General features: G+C 34.6%; 1 protein-coding gene across 17 annotated transcripts in view; it reads right to left on the bottom strand.

Moving 5' to 3' along the window:
* Positions 1 to 18,965, bottom strand: part of RALYL (RALY RNA binding protein like) — a 711,896-nt gene that overhangs the window by 499,796 nt on the left and 193,135 nt on the right. For 2 of the 17 annotated variants that reach the window (XM_047842031.1, XM_047842030.1), the window contains exon 1: positions 12,589 to 12,752. The exons of the other annotated variants lie outside the window; for them this stretch is intronic. The gene's annotated coding sequence lies outside the window, so the exon portion shown is untranslated. Of the gene's footprint in view, positions 1 to 12,588; positions 12,753 to 18,965 lie in introns of those variants that run through there. 17 annotated transcript variants of the gene reach the window in all.

Genomic DNA, 18,965 nt, shown 5'->3' with positions numbered 1-18,965 from the left:
TTTAAGTCTCTGGATATTTGTCACCCAGCTTGTAAAATGGCAGAGGTGAGATTTGAGCACAGGGAATCAAGGAGTCTGCCCCATTGGCTCCTAACCATTATTTTATGCAGTTATTTTTAGATATTAGAAGACATACGACAATTTCCAACAGTTGGAAGAATATCTTGTCTTCAAAGGCATGTAATTTTACTGGAAGAAGGTATTTAAATAAATAACCCTGGTTGAATCTTCACCCACTATTTAATAGGGAAAAAGAGAAGTAACAGTTACCATTATTATGTGCCTGGCATTATGCTAAGTGCTTTACATGGATTATCTCATTTAGTCCTCCTGTTATGGGGGCCCCACTTGCCAAAGTAACTTACAGACAGACACTTGGTAGAAAACTGTTGATGGAATTGCTTGTTCTAAAGAACAAAAAAACAGGAATAAAGTGAAAGGAGTTCAATGTTCCCCATATTGAGCAGTTGAGATCAGCTGGTCAGAGGGAGGGGTAACAGAAACAGTGTAGGGAAACTGAAGGGATCAGTGAAATATTGAAACAACATGAAGTCACCAAAAAATGAAAGTAAAAAGGAAGGAAGGAAGGAAGGAAGAAGGAGGGGAGGGAATGTGGAAAGAAGGAAGGGAGGGAGGGAGGGAGGGAGGGAGGGAGGGAGGAAAGAAAGATAGGTAGATAGTGAAATAACCAGCTCATAGCTAATCTGAAGCTTCATGAACCCCCTCATCAGGAGGTTATTTTTTCCAATAATGCTCTGCATTTCAGGCCTGAGAGTGGAAAAGGCAGACAAGAGCATGAGAAAAAGTCAAGTATAAAATATTTGATTTGCTGATTTTGCAAGGAAGATATGTTTTTGGGAAAAAAATCCTGATTATTGCAAATTCCTGCCCATATGGTGTTTATTTCATTTTTAACAAAATTTGGGGGGGAAAACATGTTATCTTACTTTCTAAATCTAGAATAAGATCATTTATTAATCTTGGGTGCTTTTGAAAAAAGAAGTATCTTTCACTTTCGGTAAAAAAAAAAAAAAACTATAACACTGAAACAGGATTCTCCTAGAGTTTATTTCCCTTCTCATTTTATATGTATATCATAAGCTGGGAATTCAAGCAGAGAATAACCACATTCTACTATTTCATTCTCCATAATATACCTTTTAAATTCCAACTTAAATAATTGTGTGGTATTTTCTTTGAGACTCAAAAAGAAGATAATGATAAAATAGATGAACTTTTCTCAAACATAGTAAATGGCTATTATTAAACCATTTTTTTAATTAATTTATAAAATGTTCAAGAAGTTAACATAGTATCGCCATAGTATGTTAAAAGGGTCATTTTATTTTGGAATTTGATCTCAACAATTAATTTAAAAAACTACATATTGCAAACAATGTCTTGCTATTTTAACTGGCTTATTGTTTACATGTTTATACTTGAAAAAAAGAAACCAAAAATAAAGGGCAAAGAAAAGAGTGTTCTGTTTTGTTGAAAAGAAATAGTGCAATGGTGAGAGCTTATCTATTGTGTGCTTAATAGATGACAGAACATTCTTTGAAGTATTTTACATTAAAACAGTAAATAAAATCATTTACCTATTCAAAGAAAATTATGCAGTCATTAATATTATAATTCCATTTTACAGATTAGAACACTAAAAAGTAGGGTGGTTAGGGGAAACCACTAACAGGTCCATGTTTCACAATCTAGGGAGTGTTAGAATTAAGATTTTAACCCCAACTGTCTAGAAATTCTTCATATCATTTAATACCACCTCTCCTTTTGAGAACAAAAGAGAATGCTTAAACATATGTAAATTTTGGAGTAAATAAATTATCAGAACACTTTTTTTCCTGTTTAATGATTAAAAACCTGTGTCTGGCATATAGCAGGCACTGAAGGAATAACCAGTAATTTTATATAAAAATAATATTTAACTACTTCAAAAAATATCAATATAGATGTGGTTTTGCTCTTTTGTTTTCCAGAGACCATATTAATGGGAGATTCTGAGGTTCCTTGGCTTGGCCACTTCTCAGTTCAGTTCCACAGTAAAAGAATGACATGCACTTTGTTCTCCAGCCTTATAGAGTCATTAAAATATAAAAGAGATAGTCTGGACTGCAAGATGAAACTTCATGGAACACATACTTAATTCTTAATAGGTTCAAAACAGTGACTTTATGTTTGAAAAGAATGAATACAGACACCTGTTGTAACTGGATGATTTAGTTCTGGCCTTTAGACCTTCAGCTGAAGTGAATATCGTAGCAAGTGACAATCTTAGGTACAATATAGGGAAAGTGAAGGAGGAGACAAGTGTCATATCAATCACTCCTTATGAAAAAGTGTCATCAATGAGTAAGAATCATTAATCTATAGAAAATATTGTTTATTTTCACTGGACCTTAGATTTCTTCGTCTATAAAATAAGACTATATTAAATGAGCTCTATGACAACTCTCTCCTCTAAAATTCTATGATCCCAAACCTTAACATATGCAGCCCCGTGGAGGGACCATTCATCCCGCTTTGCTTGAAACTATCCCACTTTCTGACCTGTTGCCCTTGAGGAATTATTAAAAGCATCCCTTCCTCTCAATACTATCTAGTTTAGATAATAAATTATTCACACTGTAGAGAAACAGAGATATATTAGTGTTAATTCTCACATATTTATCCTATAGTAGCTAGTATAATATTCAAATAATTTTGTATATATAATGAATAAAATAATGCATAATATACAAGAGTAAATGCAAAGAAACTGTAAAAATCTGCCCTTATATACATTTAATACAATTTCTAATATTAAAATATTTGCTATTAAAGTTTGTTTATATAGGATTATACATGATCTAGTGATGGGTAGACTTGGCTTTTAATCCTAATCATATACTCCCTTAGGGAAGTCAAACCTACATTTTTTTCCCCATAATATAATCAATATGGAATTATGCTGCTAGTTTTTCCATGTGAGGATGGCTATGGTTAATTATATCACTTTGCTAAACATTCAAGGGTGACATTATTCCAAACATTAATAGAACAGTTTAATGCATGATTTAATAGTTTCTCTCTTTTCTCCTAGACAGTAATGCTATATGTGGGGTTGCTAGAATTAGCAAATAAAAATATAGGACGTTCAGTTAAATTTAAATTTAGATGAACACTGAATAAGTTTTGAGCACACATTATGTCCAAATATAGCATGGATGTCCGATATTTTATCTGGAAACACTACCTACATGAAATTATCATTCCTAGATTTCTTGACTGATGGTTACAAGTACTTTGAAAAGAACCAGATTATGTCCATGCCAGACATTGACTCTGTGCTCTTAAGTAATGTATGTAACCATATTAGGACACAGAATCCACATCGACAAAGTGACAACATTGGGCTCTAACTCACAGAGCTCTGGAGAAGATTAATGTGTTGATGTGTCTACTCCATAGTAAAGACTATGAGTGATAATTATATTATTATTTTAAAGAAAGATACACAAAATATTTTTGTCATTTTTCCAAAATGAGTTTTAACAAACTCACCAAAATCCATATTCTCCTCTTTTTTTCTAGGTACCATAGCTGAAATATATTTCCCTGGTTTTCTTGCAATTGGGTATGGTTCTTCATAGCTGAGTCCCAGACATGAAATGCCAGAGAAAGTACTGTGCACCATTTCCAGGCCAGTATCATACAATTTTTTCATGAGTGGACTTTTTGTTGTTTACACTAGCTGGAATGGAGACTCCCTCCAACACCTATCAGGTCAACTTTGCAAGCCTTAGACTGTCAAATCAGACTAAAAAAAATCACAGATCTTATCCAATGTCAAGTTTTACTGATAATTTTTCAGAATAGCAATAATTATAAGGCAAGGCAAAGCAGAGTGAAGTCTAGGACCAAACGAGGACTCGCTCTTGCCCAGATTTAACTTTTTTTCATTTTTTATAGTTTATTTATTTTCAAAGAGAGTGTGTGTGTGCACAAGTGGGATAGGCAGAGAGAGAGAGAGAGAGAGAGAGAGAGAGAGAGAGAGAGAATCCCAAGCAGGCTCCATACTGTCAGTGCAGAGCCCACACAGGGCTGGAACTCACAAACTGAGATCACAACCTGAGCCAAAATCAAGAGTTAGACGCTTAACCTACTGAGGTGCTCAGGGTGCCCCTAACATGGGCTCTTAAGAGATAAATGCAGCCATCACTTATATAAAAGACAGTTTCTCTCATGAAACACCTCCCTTTTATATTTCAACTGATATGTAGTTTATATGACATCTTCCAGCAAGGCATGCTCCATAAATGTATAGATTTTCCTGCAATCCCGATCAGATCGGGAACATTTCATAGATTAAAAAAAATTCCCTGATGATAAATCATCAATATAGTGTTTTCCACGAGGCTGGCCACTAATCAGCCTATTTAAAGGAAATCAGACTTGTTCACCTTTCTTTCTTTTGGGGGATTCCCCCAGTGAGGTAGATTATGCATTACAGACCCGCTGCAAACCAATTCTTATCAAAAAGCCAGGTGATGACAACGGAAGAGCCTCAACCTGCCTGGGTGTCTGGATGGAGGAGATCTGCTATGGGCTCCTATTTTACCCACCCTGTGATAGCACAATGAACCATGACATCAGGACCTGAGCAGAAACCAAGAGTCAGGCATTTAATCACCCAGGAGCCCCACTTAAAATTTCATTTTCCTCTTAAAGTTGACTCTACATTCAGACTCCACATTTCTATCTAAAAATAGAACAGCATAAGCAAACATACACACACACACACACACACACACAGTGACAAAGACACAAGGAAGTTAATATATCAAGAGGCAAGTAAAATGCATGAGACACTAAATCTGTTCAGTCTTGAGTCAAGATATTTGCATTACCTCTGCGAATTATTTGTCTACTAACACAGTTTGCCACTGTTGATCATTGTTGAATGTGGGTGATAGTTACATAGGATTCCTTCAATCATTATCTTTACTTTCGAATGCTTTAAACTTACCAAAATAAAGTGGGTGGGTTTTTTTTTTGTTTTTGTTTCTTTTTAAAAGTAACACTGTGTTCGTGCTTTTTCATTCTTTGGAACTCTAGAACTATTAGCCATGATGAAAGGCACCAAGCTGTGCAGTGTGCGGTCTTCCTGCCAACAGCTATGCTAACAATGAGAACCGAAACCACGAAAGGCACTTACCACTGAAAATATACAAAAAATACATAAAATATATACAAATATACACTGAAGAAATATGTATATACTACAGAGATCAAGTTGTAACAACAATCTAATACACTATCTGAAAGAGCCACTAACTAGTACTGAGCATTTATCATTTGTCAGACATTGTTTTGCATGCCATTCAAGCAATGCCTGATTTCACTTCCAAACAAAACCTATGCTGTGTGTGTTATTATCATACCTATTCTACAGAAAAGGAAATGGAGAAATAGAGGGGTTGCATAGCTCATCCAAGGCCACACAGCTTATATTCTGGTTCTAGAACACCCTTACATACAACATAGCTAAATACTGTATCAGTCTATGTAGTGGCCTCATTTAGAAATGTGCTGGAGATAACGTTAAAAAAAAAAAAAACTCTCGCAACTTAATAACAAACAGATAAATAACCCAATTAAAAATGTTCAAAGGAAACCCTTGCCCACTACTGGTGGGATTTTAAAATCGTACAACTGCTTTAAAGTTTGGTGGTCCTCAACAAGTTAAAAATAGAACTACCATATGATTCAGAAATCCCAATTCTGGGTATATACCCAAAAGAACTGAAAACAAGGTCTCAAATAGACATTTGCATACCCATGTTCTTAGAAGCACTACTCACAATAGCCAAAACACAGATGTTTATTAACAGATAAAAGGCTAAACAATATGGTAAAAACGTATGATGGAATGCCATGCCATGCTAACCCAGGATGAACCTTAGGATATCACACTAAGTGAAATAAGCCAGTCACAAAAAAGACAAATGCTGTGTGATTCCACTTATATGAGGTATCTAAAGTAGTCACATTCATAGAAACAGAAAGTGGAATGGTGGTTACCAAAGACTGGCATGTGGGAAAAATCAGGAGCTGTTACCTAATGAATACAGAGTTTCAGTTTTGCAAGACAAAAAGTTCTGGAGATCTGTTTTACATGAATATACTCGACACTACTTAACTGTAGAATTAAATAAAAATGGCTCAGAGGGTAAATTTTAATTATATATATATTTTATCAAAATGATTTTTGGTAATGGCCAAAGGATCCAAATCAATGTTTTTCCAAAGAAGATATATACCTGGTCAATAAACATAAGAAGATGCTCAAAATCTTGATAGATTGTTAACTATCAGGGAGATAGCAAATTATAGCCACTCCATACCTACTAAGATGACTATAATAATAATTAAAAAAAGAGATAATAACAAGTATTATTAGGGATATGGAGAAATTGGAATCCTCATACACTTGTAATGAAAATGTAAAATGTTGCAGACACTTTGGAAAACAGTCTGGAAGTTCCTTCAAAAAGTTAAACAGAGGGGTGCCTGGGTGGCTCAGTCAGTTAAGTGTCTGGCTTATGCTCAGGTCATGATCTCACAGTTCGTGGGTCTGAGTCCCACATCAGGCTCTCTAATGTCAGCACAGAGCCCACTTTGGATCCTCTGTCCCTCTCTATCCCTCTCTCTTTCTCTGCGCCCCCCCAAAATAAACAAAGTTAAACAAAGTTACCATGCTATCCAGCAATTCCACTTCTAAATATACACTCAAGTAATAACATATGTTCACACAAAAACCTGTACACAAATGTTTATGGCAGCATTATATATAATAGCCAAAGATGAAAACAATCCAGATATCCATTATTTGATTAATGGATAAATAAAATATATTCATACAATGTAGTTTAATTTTGTTTAGCAATAAAGAGAAATCAGTACTTAATTACTGTACTTAATTGTCAGTACTTAATTACTGATCTGTGCCACAATATGAATGAATCTTAAAACATTATGTTAAGTGAAAAAAGCCAGGCACAAAGGACAACATATTATATAATTCCGTTTGTAGGAAATGTGTAGAAAAGACAACTCTGTAAAGACAGATTACAGAATAGTTGTGGGGGGTGAAAGGGATGGGGATGGGAATGGTTGGGGGATACCATAAAGGGTTTAGAATTTCTTTTTTAGGGTAATGAAAATGACCTAAATTTGATTTTGGTGATAAATGTATAATTGTGAAATATTAAAAACATGGGATTACATATTTTAAATAAGTGAATTCCATATATGAATTATATGTGTTGGAGGAAGCTTTCAAAACTTAAAATAGAGAATAAAATAAAATTTGAAATGTATCTAATAACATTTAAGGAAAAGAATATAACCAATATTGTGGAAGAGGATGATTCTATTACCTATTCATACAATGAAGCACATATGTGTGTCTACACAGAGACAGAGAGAGAGAAAGAGAGAGACAGAAGAAATAATGTTGACAATATTCTTGTGTTATTACACAAGTTTTCTTCTCGGTTTTTAGATGTTCCAAAGTCCATTAAAATTATTCTATGTCTGCACCAGCAAGCCTTTGAAGATTATATTTGAGGACTAGAAGCTTTGACAGTGTAATCACCCATCATCTCCTTTCAATGCCACAAAGGACAACTCCAGCAAATCCTGAATGCACGGGGTTCTATAATGCTTCTAGAAAGCACTGGTATTTTATTTATTTCAACATGCCTTAGACTCTAAGGCCATGGTAGTTGAAATGTTTCCTGATTACATAAACTTAATTTAAGTATTCAGTTTTGATGTTCCTGGGTAAGAGGTTGTATGCATATGTTTGTGTAAATGGTTTATTCAAAATGGTGATATTATATCAAAAGAAAATGCCCAGAAGTGCCACCTCTTATTTTCCACTTACCCAGCACTTTCCAATCCAGAATATATTTGAATACATTTACCTAACATTACATTCTCAAATGGTACTTAGTAAACCAAGAAAAGGGTAAGGGGATTTTTTTTTCATTTCTTTTCATCACCACCTCCACCCTTATCACCACCCCTACATGACTTTATGTTGCCAAACTGATTATGAGAATGGGAGTACAACCCAAGGTCACAAGAAGAAATATAACTGGACTTCCTAAATCCTAGGAATTCACACTCTAACTGGAAGAAGAAATAATAAGCACTTAGACACACATACATACGTAACACTTAGATAGACATACAGAATTCCAAAAGCGCTAATTTAGCTATTCAACACTGACAGTAATTGTGTAGCCATTTAAGAATGCAGAAAAAGCAGCGGTGCCTGGGTGGCTCAGGCGGTTGACTGTCCAACTTCAGATTAGGTCATGATCTCGCAGTCCGTGAGTTCAAGTCCTGCATCAGGCTCTGTGCTGACAGCTCAGAGCCTGGAGCCTGCTTCAGATTCTGTGTCTCCCTCTCTCTGCTCCTTCCCCACTCACACTCTGTCTCTCTCTGTCTCTCCCAAAGATGAATAAATGTTTAAAAAATTTTTAAAAAGAATGCAGAAAAAGCAATGTCCTAAAATACATTAACATATATCTGATAGTGCTTACTTAATACACTGTAGCCCAAATTTAGAATAAAATAGATGGTATAGCTAATTGAACCTTTAGTATTTTTTTCCTTTTCTTTTAGGTCCTAAGTGGTATGAAACCATCTTGTTTCCTTCATATTTAGTAAAAACCTATAATCCTCTTGCATTGTTTTTCTAGCTTATAGCCATTACCCAGCAAGAATGAAAACACACGTGGATCATTAAACAGTAACTTAAAATCAATATCGTTTCAAATAATATCCTACAAAAATAGAATAGTATATTCAAAGAAACAATTCTATTCTCTTATTAAAACTTTAACCTCAAACCCATCTTTAAAACTATAGCCCAAAGGAAATATAGCCCAAAGAAAACTTTAGCCAAAACTATAGCCCAAAGAAAATCTTTTGAGATGAGTTGAAAGTCTCAAAATGCCTGTGGGTTCCAGACTTAAGTCTTGGACATGATTATTGGCAACAGCTGCTTTTAATACCAACATCTAGCAGGAGTCAAGTACTCATGTTTCTTAAAGCCAGGATCATCAGGCTGCAGGATAGTGTTGATTCCTTCATTGTGTTTGAACTAGGGCAGTGGGCCAATGATACCTGATCTTGTTTCAGGCAACTGGTAGGCAGTTGATCATATATTTAAAACTTTTTTTAGAGAAGCTCTGAAAGCTCCTTTTATTTCTAGAAGAAACTTTCTTACCACTGGGTAGTCTATATACTGAAATTTAAGTCATGGATTCAAGACACACCCAACAACAAGGAATTTTACAGATTGGGCAGTCTACTTTTAATGGAGCTCCTAACATGAATTAATAAAAAATAAGTAAAGTCACTAGAAATCTTAAGCTTATTTTATCTCAAGTAGCATGTTTATCATGGTAATGTTTTTGTGAGGATAAGTTATTCCTATTTCATTATTTATGATCTACTTCTCTATAGGAGAATCACTTTACTATAAATAAAACAAAACAACAGCCTTATCTCTTCACTATTTTCAAGGCCCTTTGCCAAACCTGATGTGAAAAGCAGAAATGGAAAAGCAAGCATCATTTTTCTTAAGTTGGCAATGGCTTTGGAGATGATCGAAGTTTGTATTCAAGAGAGAGATTACATAAGGGCCATCAAGAAGAAGGAAGATCTCTGAGCCTAAAGTAAAGTGAGAAGTTTACAAAACTGACTTCATAAAGGAGAAAAGATTTGAGCTGAACCTTAAAAAACAACCAGGATTTCGACAGAATAATTGGGAAAAGTGTTCAAGGGAGAAAGAGCATGAGCAAGCCAAGAATGAAAATCCTACTAGGTATATCAATTATACTGGAATTTAAAAATTTTTAAAGAAGAATGAACATTCTAATCAGAAAGGTAATTAATTTTACTACAATGTTTTGCAAACGTCAAGGACACGATCCATTAAAATATTTCTCAGGGCACCTGGGTGTCTCAGTTGGTTAAGTCTCCGACTTCAGCTCAGGTCATGATCTCCCAGTTCATGGGTTCAAACCCTGCATCAGGCTCTGTGCTGGCAGCTCAGAGCCTAGAGCCTGCTTCGAATTCTGTGTCTCCCTCTCTCTCTGCCCTTCCCCTGCTCATACTCTGTCTCTGTCTCTCTCTCAAAAATAAACATACATTAAAAAATAATAAATAAATAAATAAATAAATAAATATTTCTCACAAAGGGTGCTATTGACCTTTTACATGAGAATTTTCCCCATTTACAACAAGATATTTAACATCCTTGCCCTCTACCTACTAAATGTTAGTAACAAGGTCCCCTTTATTCTTTTAGTTATGAAGAAAACCCAAAATTCCCTCTTATGTTCTTAAATGCCTCCTAGTGGTAAATCTTCACTATATCCAACCACTGAGTCAAGAAATCTATGAAGTTCATTTTCTAATAGAATGGAAGGAAAGAAGGAAGAAAGGAAGGAAGGAAGGAAGGAAGGAAGGAAGGAAGGAAGGAAGAATGGAAGGAAGGAGGGAAGAGAGAAAGGATGGAAGGGCACTAAGTACATTGTAGCAGAAGGGGTGTAAGTAATAAAGGACCTTGTCATAACTGACTGCTGACCTGTTGAATTTTAGAGGTGACAGAGTTCTGATTGAGCACAGAATTTCAGTGATTTTCAAGTTTCATATTTTATCAGCACATCCACTGAAAAAAAGTTTAAAAATCACACACCCAGTTTCATGGAAATTAAAGACCAGAGAACTTACGTAATTTATCAAATTAAGAAGGTCTGCTATAACTAAAATGAGGTGCTATTACAGATTTTTGAGAAAGGACAGCTTAAGTAAATATAGCCAGAAATTGTTATTAATTCACAAAAATGTATTTCCTTAAGTAATCAAACGGAAAACATTTCCCTACCTTTCTCTGTTGGCTGACATCTGAGCAATGAAAATCCCTTAGGGGAACTTGCACACTTAAAAAAGCTAATCGCACCTACACAGCTTTTCCATAGCTTTTTCTTACAGGATTTAAGCACCTTGTTTATCTTTAATTTTTATGTGTAATACTGACATACACTTCATCCCACGTCCCTTAAAAATGATCCATTTCTGCCTTACAGTATGGTTGATACAATCACAGACAAAATACAGAGCTGATTTAGAAGTTTTGCCACAGCTCCCTTCACCAGCTGCCATCACTCTCATATTCATGGCCATAAGACCACTAGTGCTATAGGGTAGATCTTAACACATTCTTCTAAAGCCTCTTCAGTTTATGTGACCTCCTCAGAACTCAACTTTTCCCTTGGCTTTTGAGTCTGAACATTCTTCTGATGTCAATATCTCCCCCAGACTCAGATAGGAAGCTCCTTCCTAGCTGGACAAAAGTCCTGATGCCAGACAGACCACATGACTGGGTTAACAGGCAGGCATTTGGCATGAAAGGGCAATTGGACAATGCAGTTCTGTTCTCTGCACACTTATATTCCCTGATAAAACCTGAATAAGATGGAAATGAATAAAGGAATAATTATGCATATAAATTAATATTTTTGAAAGCAATATGGCTTTGTGTAGAGTTTCAAACCTGAGGCTGAAAGCTGAATACAGACCACAAATTTGTAAAGGTTGCTTATCGTATGGTTTAAATATAAATAAATTTAAATGCATTCATTATACTGAGTGACATTATAAATCTATGTTCTTGGGGCGCCTGGGTGGCTCAGTCGGCTGAGCCTCCCACTTGAGCTCAGGTCATGATCTCACGGTTCCCGAGTTCGGGCCCCATGTCAGACTCTGTGCTGACAGCTCAGAGCCCGGAGCCTGCTTTGGATTCTGTGTCTCCTTCTCTCTCTGCCCCTCCCCGTCTCACTCTCTGTCTCTCTCTATCAAAAATAAATAAACATAAAAAAAATTATAAATCTATGTCCTTACACATGTTTGAATTTGCAATCACTAGCAGAGTACTTAAAAGCATGGACTTTAAGGTCAGACAGATTCAAGACTGTGCTCTGCAAGAAACTTTCCAGCCAGAAGATGGGATGCTAACAGAAACTACTACATCATAGATGTATTGTGAGCATTAACATAGATAACGAATGTAAAGTCCCTAGCACACACTCTAACACATACTAATTGTTAAATATTAGTTCCTATTGTTCTTTAGTAAATGGAACTCCTGATGCTAATAAAATCACGTTAGAGCAGAGTACGTGAATAAAATGCTTCGCCTAAAAGCAGTACCACCTGAGCCTAATGTCACAAACATATTTTTATGTAGACTGCCTTAACAGAAACTGACATTAAGGAAGTGAATTTTAGCAGATGACAGAACTATAATAAGATTTCTTTGGAGTGGTTTTTAAATGGGCTACCATGCAACCAGTTCTGAACATGAGTTCCAAAGCAATGTAGTTTCCAGCCATGTGTTCCATATATCACTCTTTCAGGTAAGTAACTTCATGAACTAAGTGTTTAAAAATTAAAAATATAAGGCACAGAATCCAAGGGTGAGAGGACTACTAGGAAAGAAGAAATCAGGCTTACCTTGAGTTTTATAAAAATGAAATGTTTCCTAGGTCCTCTTAGCTTTCACATTATTTGTTGAAAGAAGAACTCAAACTTACAACCTCATTTTATCCAAGAGAAACATGCAGGCTAAAGGGTTTTTTTGTTTTTTGGGGGGTTTTTTTTGGTTGTTGTTTGGTATACAATACCTGAAAAATAATAGAGATTAATAATGCATTGGCAAGGTTAAATAAGAAAGGGAAACTTTACCTTGTAAAATCAAAAAATGTTCTGTAAACTGAGAAGTGGATTAGAATGTTCAGAGTGCTTGGGGACCAAGCATTCTGTAAAGTCTGATTTATACTACAAGCATCATAATGCCTACCTACTTCAGAATGACAAATAGTACCATGCTGAAGTCGCAAACAGCAGCCCCAGAGCGTTAACAGCAAATGTCTTCCATCTTAATAGCTGAGTCTGTGCCATTCTGTGCACTTAAAATTCTGAGCATTTAACACTTCTTGTTGCATCTAAATCCAGATACAAAAACCTTCAAATCAAACTATTTACCTCAACTGAAATCTGCCTTGAATAATTCATAAGAAAGAAGAAAGATGGTAGGCAAGAAAGCCAAAGAGAGTTTTAATGAACTCTAGAGTTTCAAAAATAATGGCACAGAAGTTATTACAGCTTTTCCCCTCACTCTGGAAAACAGAGTATCAGTCACTCTAATACTGAATACTTCCAGAAAACAGAAGGAGCAATAAAAGGTTCAGCTTTCTGCTTGTCTGCAATTGATATACTAACAGCACCACACAGATTATTACCAGGGGAGGCTCTTTTTGAATGTGTGACAGTTGAGGAAGCATCTAAAGTATTCATATTCAAATGTTTTATTTTTATGCTGTTTCTTAAAATTCCAGTGGTATCTGGAGTCTCAGTTAAAAAGAAACTATGAAAATCAAGAAGTATAGTGGCTCTGGCCTATGTTACACCAGCACCTGCTTTCATGTGGCTCTTCTACCCTTGAAGACTTATTTGGCCTGATGGGCAGGGTTAGGGTTAGCAACGATCCCACCTATGTTTCCTTGGAAATCATAAAAAAGGCCTCACATTCTCCTCTAATAGATAAGCATCTCTTCAGTGATTCATTTGGCGAATGAACCTAGGATTTTTATCAAATTGAAAAAAAAGAACAGAGGCTGTTTGAAGTGTTAGTGCTGTGTAGGTCTGTATTAGTCTCCTATTGCTGCTCTAACAAATTATCACAAACTTGGTAACTTTTTTAAAACAACACAAATTTATTCTGTACAATTCTAGGGGTCAGAAGCCCAAATCAAGTCTTATTGGAGCTAAAATTAAGGCATAGACACTACTGCATTCCTTGTGGAGACGCTGAGGAAAATTCCTTTCCTTGACTTTTCCACCCTGGAGAGGCTGTCCACATGCCCTGGCTGGAGCCCACTCCTCTGTTTTCAAAGCCTGTCATTCCAACCCCTGCTTCTCCATGCCATCTTCTTCCACCTTTGATCCTCTTGTTCCCCTCTTATAAGGACCCTGTGATTACACTGGACCCAACTGGATAATCCAGGATTATTTTCCATCTCAAGATACTTAATTTAATCACATCAGCAAAGTCTCTGTGCCATGTAAGGTAACCTATTTACAAGTGCTTGGAATTAGGAGGTAGACGTCTTTAGGAGGCCATTATCTGTCTACAATTAGGTTGTAATATGTTAAATGCTTAATGGAAATAAATGTACATATTAGGTAACAAACCCCATATGGCTCGATTATAAACAAAAACAAAACAATCTCAGTAATTGTAACAGGACCAATTTTTTTTTCAAAGTAATATTTTCTAAAACTATGTTTCATAGGACTCTAAAAAGCTTACTGACAAACTTTAAAAATACATATAATAAGTATATATAAATTTCAGAGTTGCTACTCTCTGTTAATTAAGAATAATGGACACAAATCATGAGATATCACTTTATACCAGTTAGACTTGGCTGGTATCAAAAAGACAAGAAATCACAAGTGTTGGGGAGGATGTGAAAAAAAAGGAACACCTGTGTACTGCTGGTGGGAATGTATATTGGTATACCCACTGTGAAAAACAGTAGGGGGTTCTTTGAAAGTTAAAAATACAAATACCATATGATTCAGTAATTCCACTACCAAGTACTTAAGAAAATGAAAATGCTAATTCTAAAAGTAAATGTACCCCTATGTTATGGCATTATTTGCAATAGCCAAGATAAGGAAGCAACCTAAATGACCATTGATAGATAAATGGATAAAGAAGATGGGATATATAGAGACACGATGAAATATTACTCAGCCACAAAAAGGAATGAGATCTTGCCATTTGCAACAACATAAATGGACTTAGAGAGTATTATGCTAAGTTAAGTAAGTCAAACAGAAAGACAAACACCATATGATTTCACTTGTATGTGGAATCTAAAAAACAAAAAACAAACCTATAAATACAGAGAATAAATAGGTGATTGCTAGAGGGGAGGTGAATGGGGGAATGAGCAAAGTGAGCAAAGAGGAGTAGGAAATACAGGTTTCCAGTATTGGAATGAGTAAGTGATGGGGATGAAAGGTACAGCATGGGGAATAGTCAATGGTATTGTAAGAGTCTTGTATGGCAACCGATGGTAGCTACAATTGTGGTGAGCATAGCATAGCGTATACAGTTGTTGAATCACTCACTGTCTTGTATACCTGAAACTAATGTAACACTGCAGTTCAAGTGTATTTCAATAAAAAAGAGAGAGAACATTTAAAATATAGGTACAATCAAAATATCTACATCAAAGAAAGCGATTTTCTTGTGTGTGTGTGTGTGTGTGTGTGTGTGTGTGTGTGCGTGTGTGTGTGTGTGAGTGTGCGTATTTGTCTGTTTGTCTGTTATTTCCCCTTCTGGTCTGCAAGTGCTTGGATACCCAGTACTTAGAACACAAATAATGTTTGCTGAATGGATAAATAAATTAATGAGTGAATGAATGAAATTATTTCAGATGGCTGTATGTTAAAAGGCAAAAATCAACTTTATCATTCCAGATTTTTTAAAGTAAAATAACATTGCTGGTTGAAATATTAAATGTAGACCTGAGATTCAATCATTTTCTAAGAACCAGGGGCTCCTGGCTGGGTCAGTTGGTAGAGCATGCGGCTCTTGATCTAGGGGCTGTGAGTTTGAGTCCCATGTTGTGTGTAGAGAATACTTAAAAATAAATTCTTAAAAAAAAACTATTATATAAATGCTTTTTTAGACAAGCCTCATTTCAAATATATAATAGTATTTTTTAAGTCATTACACAAAAACTGAATAATAAATTTCAGGTATAGTGTAATCCATGCAAAAGGGAAAATAAATAAATAAATATTAATGGCATGGACATTCCATAATTATTGAACAGTTTTAAGAAGTTAGTTTTTAACTAGCACAATATTCATGAATGTCATTCTTGAAAATGATAGTTTACAAATGCTCTAATGATGATTTTAATATTATTTAACTCTACTACCTTTCACAGAGATTGATCAAAATAGGCATGAAATTCAAACTGAAAGCAAAGTATAGGAATATAGTTTCGGTACCTCACAGCTCCTTTATATATAACATTTAACATGTGTTAGATGATTTAGCAATAACATAATCAGGATACTTAGACAAAAATCACCACCTCTATCAGTGTACTATATTAATGCAAGTCTAAAAGCAACCCCTGAAGTTACACTGTAATTTACTCCCTTCTGCAAAGAAAGAGATATTTCTTATCTTTTGAATAAAATGTCACCAAACAAAAGCATTTAACAGACTGCCCAGATAGATGTTTTTCTTATAGTTATAAGTATGCAGTGTTTATTGATATGCTGTAATGAAATCTTTACCAGATATAAATACGATGTTTATTTATTGAAAATAAACCTATAAATATTTTGACTCTGAATTTTAATGACTTAATTAATAAGGAGATACACTTTCTTTGATAATTCACCATTAGCTGCAATGGATTGCCACAAAAAAACATAACAAAAGGAAGTCCAAATACTATGTTTTTCCCTAAGTGAAATATTCTTACAGGTTCACAAAGAAATAGGAAGTACTATTTTTCAAAAACCAAAGCATTTTCTACATATTCTCCTTAAAAATCATAATGAAACTAAGTTCATTTTTAATTTGGTTCACAGATTCAGCACAAAATATATATTTTAATGGAAAGTTCAACTTTGTTTAATTCTGCTTGTTAAAGTAATACGTGTTTCTGACAAAACATTCAGAAACACTGAAGATAAAAAGAAGAAAATAAAAATCATAACCCACCGACAACCACTGTCCATTTAATACATATTCTTTCAGACTGCTATCATAAGCCCATGTTTTTTATTGGGATATCAGTATTTTATATAATGATTTTTAAAATGTGTTTGATATATATACATAGACACATGCATACAGTGGAAATTTAGGCTTTATGTATTCTTTGTTTCTGTCTTCATTGTCATATTTTATTTCCACTGCAACTACAGCTGCATTTCCAACAAAAGACAGAATAAAATTTTAAAAATATAAATTTCTATGTATTTTACTAATGAATTTTTGCAGTGGAGTTAGTTTCAATAACTTAGAATTTGAAGTTGAAAATACTTGAGGATTCCTGTGACCAAATATTTATACTTGTTTTCTCTTTGTAAGAAGAAATGCCAATATAATTAGTTCTAAAAACTCTTCAAAATAATCTGTAAATGAAATAATTTACCATCTACACCTGTGTTTTTCTTTAGATTACAATGGAAATTCAAATAAATGTCACTGTATTATTTTTCTATTGAAACACATTTAACACATTAAAAATATTAACATGATCACCAATATACCTTATAAATACTGATGAAGTTAAAGTGCACATTGTCTCCTGAAGTAGAATCTAATAATAGAGAACATTCATATGAGGACAAATTATTTTATTTGAATGCATTCTCTTTCCTTTTTGAAATTGACTGTGAAGTAAAAATTCTTAGAATGAGAAATATCGATGATGAAATTCTTAAAAATTAAGCATACCAGCAAGAATATTACTTCATACATCTTTTCTCAGGGATGTAAGTTTAAGTGTATTAATTTTTTCTTTTAATTTTTTATTGAAGTATAATTGACCTATAACATGATATTTAAAAATACTCATCGTAATTTATAGGTCAATGGCTAGAATATTCTTGCTTCTAAAATAAGTATTCAATTCTTAATATGATCATGTTTTAATTTGAAAGTTGGTTAAACAGTTTTAGAAGTAAATGTGTTTTTAGTTGTAAATATACTCTTATTTAATTATTGCTTTGTTGTATAGAGATTAGTTATTTATCAATTAAAATACTTCTTTTGTGCTTTGACATTAACTTTTGCAAGAAATGTACTAACTGCTTACAGATTTGTTAGCGAGTTCTGAGAAATATGTTTGAGCTTGTCATATGCAACTAGATTAGGTCCTAGATCAGGATGCTTTTGAATTAACTTGAGGTAAGAATAATATCTATGGATCATTTTCACTTGAAAATTTTCCCTCCTGATTATTGACTTGTTTTATGGTTATTCAGTTTTGTGTGATGACTTACAATCTAACAAGCATGTCAAGAAGAGAAGCTTGGGAGGCTTGTGGTCATGTTATATAAGGAACATATCTGGAGAGAAAGAAGCCCGGAATGTGCAGGGAGGGAAGAAAAGGAAGGCAGCACATACATTGCCTTCCGATGTAAATTAAAGGCAGGGCTAGCATTTGGAAATGAGTAGGACTTGATTAGTAAGCCTCAAGTTTTTCAACAGGAAGAAGTTTCAGAGATGTAGATTTCAGGTCAGGAATAAGATTTGTACAAGGATGATAACAGAAATTCATTTATGGAACTTATTGAAAGCCTATTACTTGCCAGGTACCATGCTTGGAACTTTACATTCATTATTGTGTTTAATTTTCACAGCAACTCAATCACATATGCACTATTTTGTGGTGAGAGGACTAATTAATGCTGAATAAATGTTTAATTAATTCCCAGATGTATGACTAGTAAGTCGTAGAACCAGAAGTTAAACAAAAAGAGTCTGGTTATAAAACCCCATTCTTACATTTTTTTTTTTTTTTTTGTAAAATAAAAAAGATTAAAGCACTTGCTGGGTCATCTCTTGACGCATCAAGCCCAGATAGCTGAATCGACTAGGCTTCTGTGTGAAGTAGCTTTTAAGATGTCTGCTTCCTGGTATTGATGTCCTCGTTAATTCCTTTCTCATGAGTAAGTTGTTCCTAACCGAGGGTATGTGGGCAATGTTGAGGAGATGTCATTCCTGTGAGTTATAAAAGATTGTGACTTCGATTTCCAAGCTGATTCTGTCGGCTTCTCAGTGC

This window comes from Prionailurus viverrinus, chromosome F2 (genome assembly GCF_022837055.1).
Source record: "Prionailurus viverrinus isolate Anna chromosome F2, UM_Priviv_1.0, whole genome shotgun sequence".
NCBI classification, from domain to species: Eukaryota; Metazoa; Chordata; class Mammalia; order Carnivora; family Felidae; genus Prionailurus; species Prionailurus viverrinus.
This window is presented reverse-complemented; position numbering and strand designations above follow the sequence as displayed.